This window comes from Condylura cristata, unplaced genomic scaffold (assembly GCF_000260355.1).
Source record: "Condylura cristata isolate star-nosed mole 26May11 unplaced genomic scaffold, ConCri1.0 scaffold00024, whole genome shotgun sequence".
Taxonomy (NCBI): domain Eukaryota; kingdom Metazoa; phylum Chordata; class Mammalia; order Eulipotyphla; family Talpidae; genus Condylura; species Condylura cristata.
In genome coordinates, this window is record NW_004567125.1 from 22,115,543 (window position 1) to 22,133,488 (window position 17,946).

At 38.9% G+C, this 17,946-nt stretch overlaps 1 protein-coding gene across 5 annotated transcripts in view; it reads left to right on the top strand.

Annotated features, from left to right (window-relative positions):
- The first annotated feature begins 3,974 nt into the window (after positions 1–3,974).
- The window catches only part of RALGPS2 (Ral GEF with PH domain and SH3 binding motif 2), a 128,785-nt gene continuing 114,813 nt past the window's right edge, over positions 3,975–17,946 (top strand). For 4 of the 5 annotated variants that reach the window (XM_012729104.1, XM_012729106.1, XM_012729107.1 and 1 more), the window contains exon 1: positions 3,975–4,055. The gene's annotated coding sequence lies outside the window, so the exon portion shown is untranslated. Of the gene's footprint in view, positions 4,056–4,787; positions 4,825–17,946 lie in introns of those variants that run through there. The other variant, XM_012729105.1, reaches the window with a different exon arrangement.

Sequence of the window (17,946 nt, forward strand, 5' to 3'; positions counted from 1 at the left end):
CTCAGTGCTGCGCTTTAACCTGCTGCACCACCAGGGAGGGCCCTATAGTTATGTTTTAACAGTTTGTTACGTTTTAACGGTTTGTTTGTTTTGGTTTTGTCTGTTCCTTTGCTTTGTTTCTTTATATTTCACATGAATTAAATCATTTGATATTTGTTTTTCTCCTTCTGAGTTATTTTTCTACTGACTTATTTGCTCCAGTTTCATCCATGTATAAAGGGCAAATTTTCATCTTTTTTATTGCTGAATATGTATATATACCACATCTTTATCCACTCATCTGTTACTGGTTTCTAGGTTGTTTCCATAACTTACCTATTGTAAATAGTACTGCAATGAACTTAAGAGTGAATAAATATATCCCTTGCACTGAGTGTTTTTGTATCCTTGGGTAGATCTCTAGTAGGGGATTGCTGGATCTGGATTATATGGTAGATCTGTTTTTAATGTTTGAGAAACTTTCATATGTCTAACTTAATTTTAAATGCAAGATATATAAGAAAATTACCATGATAAACATTATTGACAAAGAGCCTCACCTATTATTTAGTGTTAAGGGAAGTGACTAAAATTTTTATACAATTGAAAGCAAAATCTCACTTTTTGATAACTTTAGTTATTTAAAATAGAGATGAAAATCTGAAAATAAGCAAAGGCCTTTGCATTTTACTGAGTAAATACCTCCTGGGGACAACTTGGTATTATAACTTTGTTTTTATTAAGCTAACCTCTGGGTCATTAGGGTAGGTTAGTTACCCTGTGTTTTATTAGTTTAAGGTGCAGCAATTGTTGATATTTCAGAGGAGAAAAGCATACAAGTGGTTTAAATTAAGCTGTTTCTGGTGCTTCAAGATGAAAGCTAGTGTTTTAGGATAGTTAGTTATAACCATTTCCTCATGGTCCCCTCTCCTGATCCTATCAGATAAATGATAGGTATTCCTGAGACTGTCTTTAGAGCTAATATTGAAAATTATTAGTTCTTGTAAATATTTACACACTAACTGATCTCCCCAAGTGAGTTTTTAGGAAAACATTAATCATCATTAATAAATCCCTGCTGATCCACAGACTGCTTAGCTTTGCCCTTGTGAGAAGAGCTCAAGTTAAGGCCTCCAGTCCTTAGAAAGTTGACACCACTATTTGAATGGACAGGTGATTATCTTTGTACTTGGTATCTTAATATCTGTGCATATCTCTTGTTTGGGAGACATGACAGGCTCTCCTGGCACTTTGGTGTCAGTTTTTTAGAAAAACTGCACCCTCCCCCTCAAAGTGATTTTTTTTAAATGTTGCTTTGCCTATATTTTAAATCAGAGCATGCAAACATAACTGTAGTTTCCCCCAAATATCCATCACTATATATTCTTGAAAGAAGAGGCTAAAGATTAGACAAATAATAGAAGTATGTATTACTACTAAAATTCTGTCTGTTGTAATAGAGTTAGTAAGCTTTCTTACCATGCCTGTTTGTTTTGACAGCTGTAATGACATGATTTGTTTTTTGCAGTGGAGGTCTCTTGCCTTTGAAACTATGTGTTCTCTATTTAAATCAGTTCCTGGCTTAAGCCTTCAAAATAATTTTGATGGATAGTAATAAAACTGTTTCATAAGGTGTTCCTCTGTAATGACTTTTAGGCATATTGAATTCTTATTGATTTCTATTTTATATAATAGCATTTCTATTTTATACATTAGTACTTTCTGTTATACTAAGATTGCATATTTCTTGTCATTTGGCAAAAACAGAATGCATACATAAGACAAGTTACAAAATTTAACAGTGATAAAAGATGCTCTGGGAAAGAAATTATGCTGCTAGTTACCTTTAAGTGTAAAAGAACTATTGTTTTTATTTGCATCTCAATGACTGGGATAATGAACATTCTAAAATAATTCCCAAGCTATTAAAACAACAAAAGACATCAAGAATGAGTTTGTTTCTGTATTTTTTGCACAAATTCTTAATCTTACCTAGATGAGAAATTTGAATTTAACATAACTTTAAAGGTAATAAATGTATTATGTTACTTGTTATCAATAGGAGAGACAGATTTTGGGTAATTATTGTAGGTCAGAAATTCAGTTTTTGCGGATCCATGGCCCAGCTTCATGAATCACATGAATTTTCCTCCTCAAAGTCCAAAAGAAAACTATACTGCTCTTACAGTAAACTGTGAAAATTATTGGCAGATGTAAGAACTCAGGCTCATTTGTTTTCATGAAACTAATTCAAGTTTAAAGTAATTGCAAGACATTTCTACAAAAAGGAATTCCCTGTTCCTCAGCTTCTCATCTCTTAAAGGCAGTGACAATAGTGTACATGTGTTGAAGGTATTATTGTTGGCACCTAGCCAATATCTTTTCCTCACTTTTTTACTAACACTTTAAAACAAAGACTACACATTTACTCAGCTTAATAACTAAAGGGTTTCCTTCAAACGCTAATTCAGTCAGCCTGTTGTTTCTATAGACTTGAAGCAATTAACATCTACGGGAAAACTTCCTGTATTTGTAATACATTTCCCTTTTCACCAAATCTCATTTTCCTTTCTCTTTTTTAGTCTACTCTCATTTGAAATCTATTCTCATTTGAAAGTTGTTTTTCTTTTCATTTCTTTATTTCTCCCGGTGATTTCATCATGACTCAAGGCTTTCTTGGAAATAAAATGGAATAAAAATGAAAAATCATGAACTTCACCTATCCTTTGTTGTCTGTTTTCAACTTACCTTTGGGAAAGGCCCTTTAAAGACGTTATCTATTTGAGAGAAGGGGTTTAAAGGGCATTCTAGCTTTCTGCACTAAAATGGTAGGCTATCAGGGCTATCAAAGGAGGAAATAATTAGCATTCTTCAATATTCAAGAAGAATGAGTTCTGTTTGGTGGTTATAAAAAGGAGGAAAGAAACCAAATGGGAACAATTTTGGGTCTTTTCTTGTTTATAGCCAATGCTGACACACACTATTCCTTCCACATTCTACTGCATCTTGCCTAGAGAAAGAGCTGCAGGTAATCAAATAATCATTCATTTCCAAATGATCTAACGGCCGCATAACCTTCCACCAGCACTCACTGCATCAAACGCTAATTTTAAGTAGGTCACCCCTTGTAGCGCACTCTCTGATACAACACCCTTCCACCGTTTATACCAAATTTATGCCATCCTTTCCTTTCTCAGGAAATGTTTAATAGTTTCATTATCTGGTTTGGGCTTTAACATGGACATTGCTCTGGAGCTCAGGGGGTGCCACATTTTTTATCATTTGCTCTTGACGCCACGCGCAAGACTACACAACACTTACAAAGTTCTACTTCTAACAGTTCCCCAGTCCTAATGTGTGGGAGCATTGATCGCCACAATTTAAGCTCCTCACTTTGGAAGCCCCCTCAGTTGTCCTAACGATATCTGAAAACACCCTGGCGCGGGTAGGATATTTGATGTGGGAGCCAAGTCTTTCCAGACTTTGTTCTCTGGCTTGAAAGGTGAGGGGCGGGCGCCAAAGGAGACAGACCCCTCCGTGAATTTCGCCAGGGAGGGCCGGGTGCCGGGAGGGGAGGGGGCCTCGGCGGGTGCTCCACCTGTCGACCTCCACTCCCCTCCCAGCCCCCTGATTTGGCCAGCAGGGCCCCTCCCTCCGGCGGGCGCGCGACCGAGGTGCTGCGGCTGGCGGCGCGCGCGGCAGACACCGGCCCCCGGCGGCAGTTGGTCTCTGCTGGGCGGAGGAGCCGCTGGCCGGGCGAGCGCGGAGAAGACCCCGCCGGCTTGTGCGCTCGGGCCCGCGCGAGCGCGCTCGGTTGATGCGCGAGCGCAACTCCGCCCCGCCCGCACGGCGCGCGCCTCCGCCTTCTCCTCCCCCAACCCCAGCGCGGACGGGGTGGATCCAGCGCACTCCCCTCCCCCGCGGCGGCCACTGAATGAGAGTCTCCTACTGCTTGGGTAGCCCCGCGCTGGCTTAGGCGGCGGCGGCGGCGGCGGCGGCGGCGGCGGCAGCGGGGCGGCGGAGCCCGAGGCCCGCGTCGTCTTTTCATCCTCGGAGGCACCGCCGCTGCTGCTCAGGTCGGTGCTCTGGCGGCGGGCCTGGTGCAGGGCTGGGTGGGCGCTGCGGGGGAAGGAAGGTGGGTGCGCTGCGCCCCCCGGGCGGCTAGGAGCTGCGGCGCCGGCGGCGCGGCGAATGGCGGCGGCCCCGGCGCTGCGGTGTGTTGATCCGGCTGCGGGCCCCTGGCTGCTCGCCCTCGGCGAGGGGAGGGGGCTGCAGGACCCGGCTGAGTGAGGAGGGCGCCGGGCTCTCGGGCCGCGCCTCCTTCGGCGACTCGCTCTCGGAGTCTGGAGCCTGAGGTGAAGTCCCCGCTCCGGGTGTAGGTCCTGAGGCCCGGGCGCGGCGACCCCCGGAGCCCCCTCGCCTCGCCCTCCCTCCGGAGTGGAGGGCGACCCCAGCCCCCACCCGCCCGGCCGGGGCTGCACCTCAGCCTAGCTGTTGGCGAGCGGGAGCTGGGTCCGCGGAGCCGGGCCACACCCCCTCCCCTGGCGGTGGCCCCGCTTGCGTCCCCGAGCCCGGCCGCCGATTCGCCGCCGTGGCCCCGCGCACTCGCGGTCGGGGTGACCTGTTGCGGAGCGCCCCGCAGCCCGAATCGCCTGCCAGCCTTGGACCCGGAGGAGCTGATCCTGCGGGCGGGGAGCCGGCCGCGGGGCCCCGCGAGGTCGGCTTGGACCGCCGGGAGCGGGCGCATTGCAAAAAGGAGAGATTTTGGACCGGTCAGATGAAGCACTTGCAAAGCGGGGATCTCTGTCTGCAAATATCCGGAATTCCTGTGCTGTATGGGATTAGGTAGGCTCATAAACACCAGGCTTTGAGGTGATTTGGGAGAAACCCGAGCCACCAGCAAGGCTCTGATATCTAAAAAATAGCCGTAAACCTGTGCGGAGCTAAACTGTACCCCACCTGCCCCCCTCGAGCCTTTTTTCCCCCGTAGCTGTGTGTTGTGTAGAGGCGGGCCGGTTTCAGTGTACGTGGGCGTGTTTGGGAAGAAGCTGCGAGCTGATAGGAGGCACCTTAGTACAAATGTTAATTTGTTTGAACTGGGAGGGGTAAGGGAGGAGGAAGAAAGGGCACTGGTGTTAGCTGTGGAGGAGGAAGGGCTATTGAAACACTAAATTTGTGTTTAAGAAAGAGCTAACAAAACCCTAATACTCAGTGTAAAGACCGTAAGGCAGGAAACCTAGGCAGCAATTAATTGAGCTTTATCTTTGGTGTGCTCTGGATTTTTTATTTCAACGCTTGGAGTTGCTAGGAGCTTTGTTTTGGCATCAGTGTTTGGATTGATTTTGGTGTTTTTCTGTTCTCACCTTCAGATTGGCTCTTCTTCATGTCCCTTTGAAGTTGACCATTAGAATTTTGGAAGACTTCTTGATCTGTGCATGCATGGTGTTACAGTCATAGATCATAGTTTGCTAGCCTGGACGCTTGACCCACCCAGATAATTATGCTTATACAAGTGCTGTAAATTGTAAATATAATGTATGTTACTGTTACTGCTGAGTATTTTGCTGCAGACTTTAGAGTTAGGAAGAACTCATCTAAACAGTATTATCTTAGTAAAAATAATCCCTAAATCAAGCTTCATGGGCATAAATCTTGTCATCTAGCTTCAGAGATTTGGAAGATTATTTGTGTTGTTAGTTTAAGCTAAAGAGCAAATGTAAGGACATTTAGATGCCTTTCTGAGTAAACCATTTCAGTGTAATTAGTTCATTTTAAACTTTTCTTTTTAAAAATAAGAATAATTCTAAATGGCGTTAGATCTACCTTTTTTCTATTTTAGTCCATCTTTCATTGCATGGAAGATGAGGAGTTTGACTTCAAAATACTACGTGGGATTCTGGAAATATTTTTTACATTCTAAATTATTCTAGATTGCAAGAAAAGTATTATGGTGTTGTGATGTAAAGATTGCAGCATGGTTTTCTGACATATTTTTGAGCGTTCACCTCTTTTCCTTTTGTCTGTGTGTATGGAAGATAAAAACTAAAAAACTGACCTTGTGCATCTTTTATTTTGCAAACTTTCATTACACATGTGAGTAAGGTATCTGTGCTGTGTTTAAATACCTAGTACTTGTCTTTTTTCAGCTTATGTTGTCATTTCATTTGAGACAGTAGTTTGTAGTGATTGAGTACATAGTATAGGTGAAATTGATCTTTTGCAACGCAAAACAAAAAACTTCTGTCCAGCGGCCCTGCTCCTTAGGTCATTCACACATTCATGCACACATTCATTCATTCTAACCATATTTATTGAATATCAGTTGCCAGGAAGTTCAGGATACAACAAAGAAAAAGACAGGCAAGTCTATGCCCTGATGGACCCTGAAAGGTAAGTGGGCAAGTAGTCGGTCTCGGTCTCCTCTCACTGTCACAGAACACTGTTTAATGTTAATTTAAAAGTTGAAGTAGTAAAAACTTCTCACATGAGTTTTTTTTTGCTTGTTTGTTTGTTTTTTGTTTTGGTTAAGGACATTGTATGGGTTTTACCTCCTAAGATCGTGGGAATTATTACTGAGTGAACAAAAAGCATTAAGACATGCTGATGTTTATATACATTGGGTATCTGGTTCCCCAGTATACCAAAAATAAACATTCTTACCTTAAGATAGATGATGAACAGTTTACCTGGGGTTAAACAGTGTTGCTCTTTGGATCTATATAATTTAATGAACTACTTGCTAAAAATACTTTCTTGCCACTTGTTCATAAGGGAGTGTATTTTTTTTTCAATCTTCTTTAAAAATCACCTTTTTCTTTTTAAATGTGAGTGCAGCTATGTCTTTTTTATAGACTGATAATTATTGTTGGTAAAATCAGAAACTTTTGACAGTGATAGTTTTGCAAGAATAGGTTGGGGAGAAAGTATAGTGGTATGGTGAGGGCCTTTGGGTGGTGGGTGTGCTATGGCACAGTGACTATACCTCACCTGGAGGGGAGGACCTCTGCTTCCAAGATACTAACAACTATATAAACCAGTAGTACTTCAATAAAAAAATTTTTTTTAAACTGATATTTTCTTTTGGTGTAGTTTGCAGATTACAACTTTTAAAAAATGTGTCATTGGTACTTAAGTAATTCTGGTAATTCTCACTGACAGGAGTTGTTAATAATTAACCATTACTGTACTTAGGGTTTGTTTTCTCTTTTTGGAGATGTTAAACTCACCACCAGTAAGTTGTCAGCCAACCCAAATCCAAATTGTGGCTCTCGCTATATATAACTTGGTGCTCTGTTAAGGAGTGCAGTGCTTGGTGGGGGCCATCCTAATACCTGGTGCTACAGCTTAGCATAACAGCTACTTGGCTGCTTTTCCAGAATTTTCTAAATAACTTTAAAATTTTAAAGCCAACTATTAATTGAAATTTAATTAATTGAATTTTTCTCTTGGTGTGTTCAACTATAAAACTTGCTCTAAGAGAATTGCTTATCCTTTCTTTGTTATATAAAAATAATAGCTTCAATTTACTTTTCAGTGGTACAATACTTTGATAATGACATTAAAATCAGTACTAAATTGAGGATTTTATTGTGTAACAGCCATATTAGAATAAAATTGTTTCTTCAGTCTACTGCCTCTTGTAGGTACTCAGTTCTCAATGTAAAGGTAATTCAAATAGTCTCAGGTTCTGTCTCTTGAATCACATTGTAAATTGTTTCTTTAAATGTGTCTTATTCCCATTGGTTTTGGGTTTTTCTTTTAGGGCAAGAATGAGGATTAAGTGTGATAAGTTTGATAATTTGGAATCTTAATGTATTGAGCTTTTCATTTAGAAAAAACATTTAGCTACATGATGGAATTTGAAATATGTGGTACCTACCTAGCCTATGGAAAGAAAAAATTGGAACATAAAAATATCTAATCACTTTAATAAGAAATGACTATTTAAGGTTATCAGAAGAGTAATGCCTGACAATTTAATGCTCCTATAGAGAACTTTTGGTGTTGGTTCTTGAGTGATACATTGCTTTGGAGTATGAGAGAGAGACTTAAAGTGCATTTCTCGGTTGAACTTAATTTTTGTTTTTTACATGTCCTTTATTGCAAAAGGACATTTTTGCAATAACTTTATTTGGTTATTTCTTTCTTACTTATTTTTAGAGAGTTCTTTTCTGAAAACCCTACCTAAGTAAAACCTCCCATCATACTCTGCTTTTACTTTATTTTTTTTCTCAACATCAGTTTATCTGATATTGCATATATTAATGTGTTAATCTGTTCTCTATGTATATAACTTCATTAAGGCAAGAAGAACTAGGTTTTATTTACTGTTATAGTCCTAGTACCTAGAAATTACCTCACACTTACTTGGGACCCAGATAGTATTTGTGGAATTAGTGAATTAAACATCATAAATTAAACCAACTAGCAACTATAAACCAGAGACATTCTGTGAGGAGCAGAGGGTAACAGGATCAAAACTAGGGCAGAAAGAGCACATGGGACTGTGGTGATGGCACATGGTGGTGGGAAGACCACGAGGATACAATCAAGATGGAAAAATGTACAAAATGAAGAATAAAATATATATACACATAAAGTCATAAGTTATATGAATACCCCTAGTTTTATTTGTTTTAAAAGATTAATTTTTGACTTTAATACAACTGTGCAGTTAAAAAGAAAATTGCCTTATAAAAAGACTTAACAGTGAAATCACCAGTCCCCTGTTTCATCTTTGTAATAACTTTTGCCCTCTCAGTTCTGTACCCACTGGAACCATTTGAGCTATTTCTTAGATTTAGTTCCATATTTCACAATAATATTTTTCAACTTTAGATATTTTCTTTTGATTTTCTACAGTACATGACTCTGCTATAGGGCTTATGCTGCCTTGAACTTCCTTTCCTTTTATCCTCCCATTTGGTTATATTATGCTGTTGTTTAAAGTCATTGTTTATATTATTATGACTATAAATATGTTTATCATCAAGATTTGCAGTTTACTATGATGATATTTCTTGTCATTAAATTTTTTTAATTTTTTATTTAGTTTCCCATTTGTCTTCAATTTTAAAACAGCAGGTAATTGACTGATATATACACATATATATTTTGATAGGAAAAATCCTTGGCTTTCCATATCTTCTTGCTCACCTCTGCACTGTGGCCCTTCTTTTCTGCACATCTTTAGATGTGCTGAGATGGCAGATTCTCTTTGCCATCTTCCTGTTTTGGAGCTTGTAGTCTCTGGATTCATGCCTTCCTCTTTCTCAATTTATGTCTTTATTTTGGTGACATGCATCCTTTAGTAACTTTCAAGAAAGAGTAAATGAGAAAGTGACATTTTTCAGATATTTGTGTTGCTGAAATATCTTGTATCCTGACACCTGTTTGGATAGTTTGACTGGTTTGGGGATAGACCTAAGGTGAAAATTATTTTTCTTCAGAATGTAAGGAATTGGCTTTACTTTTCTAGCTTCAGATGGTTGTTGAAAAGTCTTGTGCCTAATTTCAGTCACTATCCTTTGTCCTTATGTGTGACCTGTTCGTGCTGAGATCTTTTCCTTGCCTTCAGTGTATCTGATATGCTCTTGTTGTGTGTGTCCTGTCCATGCAGGACATATGTCTCACTACATATCTTATGTTTGGGACTTAGTGGACTCTTTGAGCCAAAGAGGAGAGATGTTCTCATATAGGGGTCAGCACATACTTTTAAAAAGGATGGTCAGTAAGTATTTTTTAGTTTGTGGGCAATATGGCCTGTTTGGAGTGTCACTCAGGTTTGCTTCCCTAGCATGAAAACAGCCACTGTAGACAGTGTGGGCAGTGACATGCTCACCCTTGATCTATGCAGGGTGAAAGGATTAGTCTTTACTATATTAGAAGTAGGGAGAGTTTATAGAAAAGCGAGAGAAGACAGAACTTAGTGAGGGGGGAAAGGGGAGATTTGATGGTGGTAGCTTGAGGAAATTCTCGTCTCTCTTTAGCTTAGAATGTGAGAAAGCTCTTTAGCTGAGAGTAAGAAAGAATGGGAGTGTGCATTGGAGGTTTGAAAAGTGGGGGAGGAGGGGACATGGCATCATCAAAGAGTGAGAAAGTAAATAGAGCAGAATAGAAAAGATTATGGAAACTGTCAGGCAGCATTAAGGACTCCACTTGAGATTCTGTATTTCATGTTTATGATTTTACTAGAATACTTCTGAATTTCACCAGTAAGATTGATAACATAAATGTAGGGTTTATTTTTGTGTGTCAGGTAGGGTTTTTGATTTAGAAGTATTTTCATTCATAATAATAAATACAAACTTAGTTTCTGTTACTGCTTATTTCTAGAGAAATACCAGGAGGAGGTACGGTTTTGGTGCTCATGTAAAAGTCCTCATAGTCCAAGGATACTTAAACCTCTCTTTCAAAAACAGTTTCTCTCTACCTTCATGTTTTTTTAAAGATTTATTTGTGCATACAGAACCGGGGTACTGGCCAGAGGTGCAGGGTGGGGAGCGGAGAGAGGATTCACCAGAGACAGTGGGGAGCAGAACAGGCAGATCTACAAAAATATACTGCTAAGGGGAGCAACGAGTAGGTCAGCAGAGGTCTGCCACACCATATGGATCACCTCCTTGGCCAGGGATTGAACTTGTCTGCAGTGACTGTGGTTGTTTTATAGTGCTATGCTTTAACCAGTTGCACCAACATGAAGGGCCCTCTACCTTTATGTTTTAATGATTGTATTGTATCACATTGTATGGATGAATTATAATTTAGACAGTCTTCCAATTATTATATGACAGTCTCCTATATTATAAAGAGTAGAGGGCTTAATATCTTTTTTAAAAGATCTGTACTTTTTTGATCATTTCCTTTTTTGATGCATTCTGAAAAGAATTGCTTTTTTGAAAGTTAAGTACTTTTGCATACTTACCCACAAAGTACAAGTATTTGTACTCTTTGTGAATTGTTTATTAGCTTTAAAAAGATACAGTTACCTGTGATGTAATATATGCTCCTTGTTTTAATTTGTATTTTTTTAAAAAGATGTATTTATTTATGCTTACAGAAGTGGTGTACAGGCCAGAGGTGTGGTAGGTGAGAGGATTCACCAGAGACAGAGTGGAGAGCAGAACAGAAAGAAATGTACAGAAATACACTGCTGAGGGGAGCAGTGGGCATGTCAGGAGAGGTCTGCAGCGCCATGTGAGTCAACTCCCTGGACAGGCATAGAACTTGTGCTGCTGTGGCTTTGGAGAGCTTCATAATGCGGTGCTTTAACCTGTTGCGCTACCAGGGAGAGTCCTTAATTTGTATTTTTAATACATTTTCAATGAGATTTATATTCAAACTTTTGGACACTTGTGGTACTTTCTTCAGTTTCCTCTTCTTACCTTCTTACCTACTCTTGCTAAGTTTGTAAATAAAGCACATACAAAAGAGTAATCTTTGTCACATGTTTTAGATCCTTTCCCTGTTTTTTTTTTTTTTTTTAAGATTTATTTATTTGTGTTACAGAACTGGGTACAGGCCAGAGGCACAGGGGCGGTGAGAGGATTCACCAGAGACAGAGTGGGGAGTAGAACAGGCAGTTCTACAGTGTACTACAAGGAAGTACACTGCTGAGGGGAGCAGCCTGTGAGTCAGGAGAGGACTGCCATGCCATGTGGGTCATCTCCAGGGCAGGTGGAAATCAAATTCATGAGGAAGTGACTTTAGCTTCTTAGTGCTGTACTTTAACTCATTCCGCCACCAGGGGGGGCCTCCTTTCCCTCTTTTATCTGTCATCTAAGTTAGAGTATTTTATTGACTCTAAGGTGGCAAACTTAATTTGTCAGATGCACTATTTTAAGTACAACTAGAAATAAAAATATTCCATCAGTTAAACCTTGACACAGTAGACTTTAAGAGGCAACTCAAATTCAGAGATGTTAAAAGAAGAAAATATTCATCGTAGAATTAATGAAATCTGTATGTTGCTGTATATGTCTTACTTTTCCTATAGTCAGAATTACTACTCTCTTTTATGGAAGTCTTAGAAAGACTTTCCTGTGCCAAGATAAGAAAAAAAAAAAACAATTCACCTGTGTTTACTTCTATTGCTTTTTTGGCTTAGAATTTTTTTTTTCCTTTTTAATTCATTCTATTTATTTTAGAGTAAGTTTTTTTTTTGTCTTTTATCTAAATGGTTGGCCAATTGTCATAAAGTTAAATGCCATTAATGGTTTTTTGAACAAGGAATGATATATTCAAATGTGCTTGCCTGATAAACATTGATATCGCTGTGAACGTTGGGTCTAATCTGAAAATTATCTGCTGCATTTTTTATAAAGTGTGTATCTTAAGCTATCACTTAATTTGCATTGAAAGGACTGCAGATGGCAAAACTAGGTTTTTGTGTTGCTTTAATTTCTAACCACTTTACTAAATTAAAATTAAAATAATCTTTTGGTTACATGATATAGTGTTTTTAACCCTGTGCTTAAAAATTTTCTGTGAATCTGAACAAGTTACTTAATTTCTTTAACATTCAACTACCCAGTCTGTAAAGCGGCATAATAGTGTTTAATGGAAGGATCATTGTAAGGATTAAGTGATGAAGTGTCTTAGTGCTTAGCTGAATTCTTCCTTAGCTCATTCTTCCTCTTTCAGGACCTGGAAGATCAAGTGTAATCACAGCCTTACTTCTCTTGTATCTAGGGCTATTCTAGATCTACTCTGGGGTTATTGGAGTAAACTATTAGACAGACTTTTTCTAACACCAATTTAGAGTCCGAGGATTTGATGAGAATTTTCCTGACCTTCCAGAATTAACCTACGGGACAAATTTGTGTATTTCTGTTGCTGTTCTTAAGCTGCTCTTTGTGAATGTGCTGAAATCTTTATCAATTTTAGGGTTTTTTTGGTGGGGGATTAGAGAATATTTTAGACTTGATCGACATAGCTTTTATTCTGTAAGTTGTTGCCAGCATAGCCTCTGCTGTTTTTTTTTTTCATAGTTTCAATTTGTGCTTTGTGGGTTTGTGTGGCTTAGATCCTATCTCCTAAGGCTAGGGGACAGGTATAAGTCTAAAAGACTACAAGAGAAACATTTTCAGCATATTTTATGGCTAGGAAACTCTGCCTTTGACTAGCTTCTTTTTGTCAGTATTTTTGAATGTTTCTGTGAACAGACAACTTGTGAATGTTAACATAGAATTAAGTTCTAGACTTAGTCTTTCTATTCATCTTTGGTGAGGAACAAACTCATATGTAAAACCATAGTGAATAACAGAAGACCATTTTCAGTTACACATCAGTTGAAGAGCTGTTCCTATAAGAGGAATCTCAGTAAACATGGAGTGGTCCTTAAAACGTGTGTTTTAATAAGGTGGAAAGAACATCTAAGTTTTGGGGAATAGCATGCTGAAGAGTCAGAAACTAGAATTAGTCTTCTTGGCATGCTTTGGATTGAAGGGATTTTGATTGGGAAATAAAGTTACATTTGATAAGATAGGACCAGATTATTCAGTTTTTAGCAATAAAGTTGATTAGAATTGAAATGATACTATATATTGTCACTCACTAACTTTTAGCTTTTCTATTTGCTTTTTGAGGTGTAGATGGAAAGTTTGTAAATGAAGACTGGGGGAAAAATCCAAACTATCTTCTAAGCAAAGAAAAACAAGCCTTCTTAAATTACATGCATATTAAGTCATCTTTGCAACAGAAAGACTTAAATCAACACCAATAGGAAAAAGTAACATTAAAAGTTTTATTTGCTTTTTCTTATGTGTTCCTATTACTTGGTCTTACCTAATGATGTTGTTGAAAGTTTTAAATTCAAAGCCTTCTTCTGCCATTAAGAAAGCCAAAAGATGTAAGGTAGAAGTAAACAGATTTTTAAAGATAACACTTCAGAGGTTTGAACTTAACTGGCAGTGCTATTGAAGCTAAAGCCTCTATACCACACTTGCTTATATAAAAGGTGTAAGCAGCTTGAATTGGCTCTTAGTAACATAACACATCTAGTGTGTTCATCTGCTCCAGTCCAGTGTGGCCCAACAGATAAAGCTATAGCAGTGGAGAATGTTACTGATGTTTGCTACTTACATCTCTGGGCAGGATTGGAAATGATAGGTGACAGTGGGGTCGCCTTCTCCCAGTCTTAGTGCTGTTTATAGCAATGTGGCGACCTTTGCTCAACAATAGCTGGACCTATGATTGTCAGCTTACTTGTAACTGCTGATTACTGTAACTAAACAGATTCAAAATACTGGCAAGACCTCTGAGTCCCAGTTTATTGGTGATTTATACTACTGATTCTGGCTTGCCTGGGGTTCTTTTGAAGGAAATCTGCTTTTTCCACTCACTTTGCAAACAAACAGATCTCAGTAGCTTTTTTTTTTTTTTTTTTTTGCAGTGTAAAGTAATACTGCAACTAATTGGTTCAGGAGTGGGCTGCAGTTCTATAAACCAGTTAATAGCCTAGAGTTGTCTGGTATGGGAAACTATTGGGAACATGGAGTTAATTTGCCATTGAAATTATTAGTATCTAGAAGGATGCATTATTGGAGAGTCCTGTAAAATTAAAGTCTAAGAGAACAAAAAAGTGTAACAATAAGAAGTTATGAATTACAGAATGATAAGGAAACGAGAAAACCAGTTGGTAACAAAACAAGGAAAAAGCACATTCTAAGAGCAAAAACCATGTTGTCTGTGACAGAGTCAGGCAAGCACAGCTTGAGATAAAAGATTCTGGTTTCTGGCTCCATAGATAAATCTTCCTCCATTACTTTATTACTTCTGTAGCTCCTGTCCTACAAAAAAACACATCTTGTTTTTTCCCTGGAAATAGTATATCTTTGGTGTCAGGCTTTTGACAGTGTAATTCTGGCTTTACTTAACTTGCTACGTGATCTTGTGCATGTTGTTTGACTTATGTTTCATTCCTCATCTGTGAAATGAAAATCATAGTAATAGCACCTTTCCTCATATGGTTGACTTGAACACTAAATGAGGTGGTACCTGCAAATCTTTCAGAATAATGGTACATGTGTAACATGTTCAGTAGATAGCATTGTACATGCGATTCTATTTGGGATAATCTGAAGTGGTTTTGGTGTGTGCGTGTGTGTGCTTGCGCTTTAGCAAGTAGAGTTGAATGAGTTAATTTGCTTGCATATTTACTTAGACCAGGAAAACTCAGTGTGGGACTGAGTAAAGAATTTTAGGTAGTATGTGGGGCATTAAAAAAATACTGTCTTTGGCTGGTGGGAATGCAAACTGATAGAACCACTATGGAAAGTTGTTGGATGTTTCTCAGAATGCTAAAAATAGAGCTTCCATATGACCTACTGATCCCACTACTAGGTATATACCCAAAGGACACAAAAACATTGATTCAAAAGGTCTTGTGCACCCTCATGTTTATTGCTGCTCTACTTATAATAAGGAACATGTGGAATTAACCCAAATGCCCAAAAATAGAAGACTGGATTAAAAAGATGTGGTTATTTATACACAATGGAATATTATTCAGCAGTCAAAAAAGATCAACTCATGCCTTTTGCAGCAACATGGATGGAGCTGGAAGGGATCATGCTTATTGAAATAAGCCAGAAAGAAAAAGAAAAATATCGGATGGTTTCACTCATAGCAGGAGAGTATGGGATGGCAGAGGTGCAGAGGGGGGGAACAGAGACGTAAAAATGAAAACAATGAACAACTATAAACCAGAGACTTTTTAAAGATTTATTTATTTATTCGTACAGAACTGGGGTACAGGCCAGAGATACGGAGGGTGAGAGGATTCACCAGAAAAAAAGTGGGGTACAGAACAGGCAGATCGATGGAGCACACTGCTGAGGGGAGCAGCAATCCCTGGCCAGGGAGCAGACCCACATTATGCAGCAGACCTCTTCTGTCTCACCCACTGCTCTCCTCAGTAGTGTATTTTGTCCATCTACCTGTTCTGCTCCCTACTCTGTTTCTGGTGAATCCTCTCACCACCCCTGTACCCCATTTCTGTATGCATAAATAAATTAAATCTTAAAAAAAATACTATCTTTATTAACTGTCAATAATAGCTCTTGGAACTTACATATGGAGCACTTTCTAGGTGCTTGGTTCTAAGCATTTTACCTATATAAACTTGTTAGATTGTCATGATAATCTGGAGAAGTAGGTGTTGTAGAAACTGAGAAATGGGGGGACTATCTTGCCTGAGGTTATACATTATGTAAGTGGGATATGTGGAATTTGAGCCCAAGTTATATAGTTGTGGAGTTTTAATTCTTAAATGTCTATTTCCTTTTCTGTTTTTTTAAAGCCTTTATAAATGAAGCCAAAGAAAAAAAAGAGAATGTCTCCACTGCTACTGTGTCCTTTACACTTTCCCAGTGCTTATTCCTATTTTAACAAAGAGGTGGCATATCTCAGGTACAGAAACTTAGGGGGAGTAATGATACTACTATGCTTTTGTAAGATTTTTATATGGTGCACAAAGTAGTATATCACTTGACAGTAGACCGTGGTAAGTTAAAAAAGTATACTATAAATTCTAAGCAACCCTGTTTTCTTAAAATACTGTACATAATCCTGGGCCCTCCCTGGTGGCTCAGCGGGTTAAAGCACAGCACTAAGAAGCTTAAGCCTATTCTGCATGAGTTTGATCCCCGCCTGCCCCGGAGGTGATCCAGGAGGTGATCCACATGGCCTGGCAGACCTTTCCTGACCTGCCCCCTGCTCCCCTCAGCAGTGTACTTCATCAGTCTGCCTGTTCTGCTCCCCACTCTGTCTCTGGTGAATTATCTCACTCTCTGCATCTCTGGCCTGTACCCCAGTTCTGTATGAATAAATAAATAAATCTTAAAAAAAATATTGTACGAATCCAACAAATGAGATAATTGGATAGGAAAATATAACTATTCAAAGGAAGGTAACTATAGTAGTAATCACATCAAATACAAATGGTTTAAACATACCAGCTAAAAGGTAAAATTGTCAATCTGAATTTTTAAAAAATCCTTTTTCATATGATGCATACTTTAAATGCACAAATGTATTGAAAGTTAAGAATGGAAAAAGATGTACCATACTTAACAATAGTCAAAAGAAAGATGGAGTAACTACACTAATTAACATCAGACAACGTAGACTAAAGCAAGACTACAGGCAAGAATATAGACTGTCTTACCATAATGATGAAGAGGTCAGTGAAGCAGAGGACACGGAAGTTCTAAACATTTGTGTTCGTAAGAACAGCATTTCAATCTACGTGAAATAAAAAGCTAATAGAACTCGTTTTAAAAAGTAATTAAATGCTCCTTTTTATTTGGAAATTTCGGTACATTTTTCTGAGTATGAAAAAGTCACAAATAAGTCACAAATATATGGTAGACTTAAACTTTTTTTTTTTTTTTTTTTTTTTTTTTTTAGAAGATACTGTATTTAAAAGCATAGGGCCTCCCCTCTCAGGCATGGTTATTCTTTATTCCACAAATAAGTGATATCAGCTGTATTTGTCTTTCTTCTTCTGACTTAATTTGCATAGCATAATCCCCTCAGGACCACCCATGATGCTGTTCTGAAAGAGTTACTCTTTTTGATAGCTAGGCAGTGTCTCTGTTACAGAGCACCTTTCCCATCCACTAGTCTGTATTTGGGCACTTAGGTTGTTTCCATAGTTTGGCTATGGTAAATAGTGCTGCAGTGAATGTGGAAGGGTTTTTGTTTTTGTATTTTGTATGTAAACCCTAGAAATGGAGTTGTGAGGTCACATGGAAGGTCCATTTCTAATCTTTAGAAAAACCCCCGTACTGTTTGCCATTGGGGGTAGGCCAGTATATAAGTATCACCAACAGCATAAGAGGGTTCTTTCCTTCTCATCCTCACCAGCTCCTGCTTCTGGTCTTTTTAAAAATACAGGTCATTCTCACATCTTCAAACAACTAGCAACAACAAATGTTGGCGAGGATGTGGAGAAAAAGGAACTCT